The sequence below is a fragment of the Brachypodium distachyon genome, chromosome 2 (assembly GCF_000005505.3).
Source record: "Brachypodium distachyon strain Bd21 chromosome 2, Brachypodium_distachyon_v3.0, whole genome shotgun sequence".
Classification (NCBI taxonomy): Eukaryota; Viridiplantae; Streptophyta; class Magnoliopsida; order Poales; family Poaceae; genus Brachypodium; species Brachypodium distachyon.
The window spans coordinates 46,403,117-46,409,938 of NC_016132.3; the positions used below are offsets into that span (position 1 = coordinate 46,403,117).

Below are 6,822 nucleotides of genomic sequence, written 5' to 3' on the forward strand. Positions count from 1 at the left end.
CGGCCCCGCGCTAAGTTAGCTAGCTAGCAAAGCTATCGGGCGCGAGTTGCTGCGTACACATCTATCCATCGACCGTGCTATATATTGTTAATTAACTATTAGCTCTCGATCTTTCTGATCTCTCTGGTGTGCATGTTATTAAGTCGATCGATCAAGTAGTGGCTAGCTAGGTTGACGTGGTGTGGTTGATATCTACACGTACAACAGAAAAGGCCAGCAGCGTTCATAACTATAGCTGCTGCTTCTGCCACAACTAAACTAACTAGCCCAACATGATATATCGATCACACCAAGGCGCCTTGCGTTCCAAGAAAACATCTTTGTCGATCGATCTAGCTACCGGGCGATGTACGCATGCAGCAGCCGGCCGTACAACCAAAACATGTGGATCGAGCGCAGGTCGAAAACACCACGTGAACGAATCGATCGACTACCGAGAGCCGGCAGACGATCGAAGCTGTGAAGACTGCTTTGTTCGTCGTTGCGATCAGTTGGTAAAACTACTAGGTACATGGATGTAGATAGTGCGTGCATGCCTTTTCTTCTATGTATATGTAATCAGTGAGGCGCCCACATGCATGACCGATCACTTGCCAATACCTTAAGCTACTACTAACAAGAGGAAAAATACAATACAATAGAGGTGCATGCGCGTAGGTGGTGCGCGCGGAGATCAATCTACATCACCCGGAAAAGGGAAGCTAGGAGAGATCAAAAGCTAATCAGGAAGACAGAGCTAACCGAACCGAAGCCAAACTCGATCGATCGTGTTTGGAATTAGCGCAGGTGGGGAGAAAACGAAAAGGAAAAACTAGCTAAAAAAGCGTGGGCTGGGGTGCGACTGGGCTGGGCGCCGGGTGGAGTGGAGATGGGGCAACCAGCTGATTCGTGTGAGGACGTTCCACCACACACCACACACCACGCCACCATACCACACTCCCTCTATGTGTGCGCGCGCGTGATCGAGGGAGATTGTTTTTCTTATTGTTAAGGGAGATCGAGGCCGGAAGATATGTGGATCGGAGAGGCTTTTTTAGATCCGAGGTCACCGTAGAGTGTCTTGGAAGAGAGACGATACCCCAACGACACAAGACTTGAACCGTCCATCTACCGACCCAGGTCAGCTCGCCCAACTATATATCCGGGCTTTTTTGTTTTTTCGGCCGCGCGCGAAAGGTAACCGAGCCAGCGAGCGAGCGATTTATAGGTTCGGTGCTGCTGCATATGCACGCCGCTGCCACAAACCCATATATCCCGGGTGACTTCTATTCCTGTCGGGCCCGCAGCCGACCGACAAGAATATAAGTATTCCTTGTCAAGAATTACATGTCACACAGGAGAACAAAACATTTTCCAGTCGGTCGGCTCAAAACACAGAGGAAAATATATATTCCTGTCGGTTTTGAAGTCCACACACGGGAATGAACATATATTCCTGTCGGGCAACCGTACACCGACAGGAATATAATCTCCTCCTGTCGGTTTTTTTGCCAGGCTGACAGGGAAATCTTCTATTACTGTCGGGATTTTTTTTGGCCGACGGGAATATGTATTTTCCCGTGGCTTGGATACCGACAGGAATAGGAATTGAAAATGTTTTTGAAACTTTTGACTTACCAAATGAGCTCCAAATTGGGCGAGACCGAGCGAGGACTCATGTTACACCCTAACAAGTTTGGAGTCAAAATATGAACTAAATGCGAGATATGATCATACCTTGCCTTGAATGGTTCAAGGTAAGTCGAACTTAGATTTCACCTCTTCTATCCAATAACTTTCGGCACATTTTTCATCGTTGGATATAGTATGATTTGGCCCTATAGTGTAACATAAGAATCGCATAAAAGGTTGTAAATGTACTAAATGTAATTTTTATTTATACCATTTGGACAAAATAATGTGTTTTTGAATTTTTTTTAACTATTTAATGGAAGTATTGTATAACATTAACAAAAATATTATTCCAAAAATTATAAATCAATGTACTAGCAAGAATTGGTTTGATTTATACACATATGAAATAATATACTATGCAGTCTTTATAAAACAAGTGTAATCTTTCATTTAGATTTTCTATTGCTGTGAGTATAGATGACACGCACGGGAATATATATTTTCTGTCGGCGACACGCACAGGAATATGTGTTTTCCTGTAGGCTTCCTTCCCAAACCCACAGGAATATGTCTTGTGGCAAAATCCGTTACCCTAGATTTCCTCCTGACCTGTCTCACTCCCTCACTCCTACTCCCTCCCGAGCCGCCGCCGCTCCCCACATTAGCCCCGCCTCCGCCGACCTCGCTTCCGCCCGTCCCTGCCTCCCCATCGCGCTGCCCCCCGCCTCCCCATCGCGCCTCCCTGCACCTCCTCCACCGGCCCCGCATCCCCATCGCGCCCCCTGCTCTCCCCCATCCTGGATCCCATCCCCGAGCCGTCGACAGTCCCATCGCCCCTCTCCTCCGCCGCCCCCGCCCCTGTTCTCCTCTGCCCTCGCGCCGCCCCCCGCCTCCCTGGATCCGCCACCGACGACCCCCGCCTCGTCGGATCCGCCACGGGCCGCAGCCAGCAAGATAGGGGAGGCCGGATCCGCCGCACCCAAGCCTGCGCGCCGCTGGATCAGCCGCCGTCGACCTCCTCTCTGATCTCTCTCTCACTCTCCTGCAAACTAATTCTGTTAACAAAAGGAATAGGTGATGCAAAGAACTTTGTCTCCAACTGAATCTCTGAGAGCATATATGCTTAATCTTCTGGTTACTTGTAGAGAACACTAGAGGAGACTATTCCAGCACCAAAGAGAGCGCTTAGGTCTCAATCTGCTGGACCCTCTCAATTGCCTAGTTGTATAAACATGTAGGTTTAATTTTCCTCTGCAGTTGTTACTTTTTTTGGTAGTTCATGTACTAGCAGTTGCCATTTTGGCATCAGATTTAGCTGTAGCACACTAGGACAAGTGACCTCTCTGGAATTCTATTGTTATAACCATTGGTGATGTGTACAACTGGTACAAGGCGAAACACCTAGCTGCTGCACTTCTTTCTGAAATTGTTAATAAGTGCTCATTTATTCTCTAAATATCAACATCTGGTGAAACTGAACCTGCTCATACCTGTTACTATTTCATACATTCTGGGTACTTAGCTGCTTATTTTCGTCCTTTAACTGTCTGTTACTTTTATTTGCTAGAGCGCCTGACACAGGTGTTGATGCAGAAAGAGAGTCACTTAGAGATTTTCAACCATTACAATTCCACTATATTGGAATATCTAAGCTTCTGTTTGATCAGTAAGCATACATAGCAGCTTTCTAATTCCATTTATTCTGTAAGTATCTGTGAATTTCCGTTTGAAAACAACACGTAAAGCTTAACTCTCCTGTCTTCTTTTTGTACAGTGCTTGTGATGACATCTCAGATGCATACTTGGTAAGTTATAAACAATTTTGACAGGAACCTGAACTGTCTAGTTGGCTTTGATCTTCTTAAAAATTCATATATACTTGTAGCTTTGACACAGGTGAGATTTTTTTTATTGAGGACATCAGAGATGTCAGGTTCCATAAGGTTGAGACTTGATTGGAGAAAATCTCTGGCCGTATATCTAAGAAGATCAAAGCCAACCAGACCTTACAAACATGACTGACTCATGCTGTGAAGGTAAATTATGAATTTTGTCTGAGCCTGTCATGCTGCTCTGTTTGCTGCTACTAGCACTACAGCAAAATTTGCTTTATCCGTTCACCGGAGTCTTGCTTTTGATAACATGTTGAATAAAGTTCTTTCTCAAACACATGAACTCCTATTATCATGGTCATCAGGAAAAGTTCCACATCACAATTTTGCATTTTTCTAACTTCTGCAGAGGCTAAGACGCAGATAACAAGCAAGACATGCATGTATCAGTCACTTGTATTTGCAGATGATTTACTACATATCCGTGGATTGCAGTAAATTGGAGGTACTTGCTTTGCTCCAAGCTTTATCTATTAACCATAAGTTTTTTAGGATTTTTCGGTCAGACATGACTGTTTTGTGGAAGCTAGAGATAGTGAGCTATGAGAAATGAATCACCTGTCGCAGAAGATCATTCTCATATATTTGAGGATGAATAGCATTCTTTTGCATTTAGCGTGTTACAATCTTGCAGTCGTAACAAAGTGCATAATCTAGATGGTTTAATGTCAGCTGAGTCACCCAATTAGTTGAAGTAATATGATCCTCTAGACTGTTTTGCTGTGAGTGCTACTTATTAGTGGATTCCATGTGATTACAATTTGATTATCTATAAATGGCTACATATCTGACAATACTGTAAATATTTGTTGCTTGCCTTGTTTAAAGGTAAATATTTGTTGCTTGCCGTACATGTATTTTCTTGCTACATTCATGATTTAATCCATAAATTGTTTTAATGGTTTATAGGTAGCTTCTTTGAGCCTTTTTTTTTCAGTTTTCTAACCTTTGAGTGATTCATTCATGTACTCCTGCTTCTCTAAAGGAGATGCCTTGATGATGACTCCATGTTGAAGGCCAAAGTACATCTGAAGATGGCCTTTCTCAATTCATGTAGAACTATTGTGAACAACATGTATTGAGATGCTTGAATTGGTTGTTGGAAACTTGTTTGGAATATTGTGGAGAATCTTAATATATATAAATGTATAAATATTATATATGTACTGTATAAATGTATATGAATTACCTGTATTGCTGTATATTTCGGACATTTTCCTGTCAGCTAGTATGTATCGTCTTGTCAATTTTCGGACATTTTCCCGTCAGTGGTACACCGACAGGAAAATATGTCCAGCTGACCAGGCCTGAATGCTTGACATTATATTCCTGTCGGTGGCTGACGGAAGTAACCGACAGGAAAATTTCTCGTCCTGACGCCAGATTATATTCCTGTCAGTGGCTGATGAGAATAGCCGACAGGAATATACCTTCTGTCGGTGAACACACAGGCATATTGGAATATCCCTGTCGGGCTATCCCTGTCGGGCTATCCCTGTCGGCTATTCCTGTTGGCTGGCACACAGGAGGTCTATTCCTGTCGGGAAAACGTATTTTCCTGTCGGTTCTTGACCGACAGGGATATTCACGTCTGTGGTAGTGCGCACACCTGCGAATTAATTTGGACTCCGTACGTAGGGTTTATATATCTATTACTATATATTAAATTGGAGTTGGTGGTGATTGCCGCGGGCGCCGTACATCAACTTCATTAAATTTACATGAGTTTGTCTCTGTACGTCCCGATGCGAACCCTCTCCCTTCGTGTAAAAAAAATTCTCTCTCTTGTCTTCCTGACCAGCGCTCGCCGCCTCCTCCGACCGCTGCTTCTCCTCCCTCCACCGCAAGCCTCGCGTCTCGTTCTGCACGCCGCAACCGCTCTCCTCCTCTACGAGCGCCGTTTCCGTCGGCAAAGATCTATGGACGGCCCGTCGTCGTCGCGCTCCTCCCCTGCGCACGCCGTCATGGAGACTGGATCCGCCGCCGCCGCCATGGATAATAAACGGTCTGAGAGAGAGTCGATGAGCCAGTCCATCGGGGAAGATGAGGTGGACGAGCCGTGGAGATGAAAGAGAGGCGACGAGGCGACGTGTCTCTGAAGTTGCTCACGCACGCAAAAGTCAACCATGGCCACCGAGGCAGCAACGGCAGAAGAGGCGCCGCATGAAGCGGCGGCGGCCCTCGCGAGCTCGCTGCAGCCGCACATGGCCTTGGCCTTCTTTGCGTTGGCTGCGTGCACCGTGGCGAGATCGGCAAAATCGAAGCGTCGCCCCTCTTCCATGCCCATGCCCCATTCCCTCTTCCCCGACCACGACGTGCCCAAGTTGCCCTGTCTCTAGAGGCGAAGCACCGCAGCTAACGAGGCGCGGTCCGGCGAGATCCAGGCAAAGACAAGGAGATGTGGGGTCAGTGAGGACAGAACGATCCACTGCCTTGTGCCTCACCTCTCGTGATCTCCTCATTGAGATTCATTCCTTGATTCAACAAATCAATGAACTCAGCCTCTATTAGGACATAGGGCGATGGAGATTTTTATTCCTTTTTTCTAAGATTCTGTTTTGGTTGTTTGTTCTTTCCAGATATTTGTTCTTGCATTTTTCTATGACAGATCTTGTTACTTTCCGTTCATGGTTCAGATCTTTCTTCCAAATGTTCATGTTTCTGATTTTGTTTCATTTAGTTCTTGCAATTAGTTCATGGTTAGGGAAGACAAAGAGGAAGGGAGATTCTATTAGAATATAATAAAACCATAAGAGGAGGAATAGCAGGAAGAGATTTGGCCAATCTGAGTCAGCCCAACCTAATTCGATTTCCCAATCAATAAGTATCTTTTGCATCTGTTGTATGAGGCCACACATTGTGTATTTATATACATTTACTCGCATCCTTCAAATTTTTAGTGTGTTAGATTTATATGCTTTGGGCCGGAAAGATTAGAATCCTTAGATAGTGTATACAAGTGACGATCATTTTGTGTTTGGACCGTGGCAGCGCACGGACATTTCCACTAGTCTGCTATATAGCTGGACCAGACAGTCGAATATATTCGTACATATGAACAGCCGTAACTTTGGCCACGTAAGACACGTCTTGGTCTAGGCTGCATGGTTTAGGGTGCAACCTAATAGGCACGCAAACTGATATACTTCCTCCGTCCAACAAATGATGTCTCAACTTTGACTAAATTTAAATGCATCTATACATTAAGTAATGTCTAGATACCTTAAAATTTTGACAAAATAGAGGTTGGACGGAGGGAGCAGTCAAAAAAGAATCGACCAGCACGGATTCTCAAACGATAGGTATTTTAGTAACG

General features: G+C 44.9%; 1 long non-coding RNA gene across 8 annotated transcripts; it reads left to right on the forward strand.

Moving 5' to 3' along the window:
- Nucleotides 1–2,279: 2,279 nt before the first annotated feature.
- LOC104582834 lies at nt 2,280–4,710 on the forward strand. 8 transcript variants are annotated; one of them, XR_001405888.2, is made up of 7 exons: nt 2,289–2,688; nt 2,760–2,848; nt 3,182–3,280; nt 3,389–3,419; nt 3,500–3,650; nt 3,856–3,951; nt 4,492–4,710. It is a non-coding gene; the product is annotated as an uncharacterized LOC104582834 (long non-coding RNA). The 8 variants fall into 8 exon arrangements; XR_001405887.2 differs by having other exon boundaries at nt 2,280–2,688; nt 2,760–3,280; XR_001405889.2 differs by lacking the exon at nt 2,760–2,848 and having other exon boundaries at nt 2,293–2,688.
- The last annotated feature ends 2,112 nt before the right edge of the window (nt 4,711–6,822 follow it).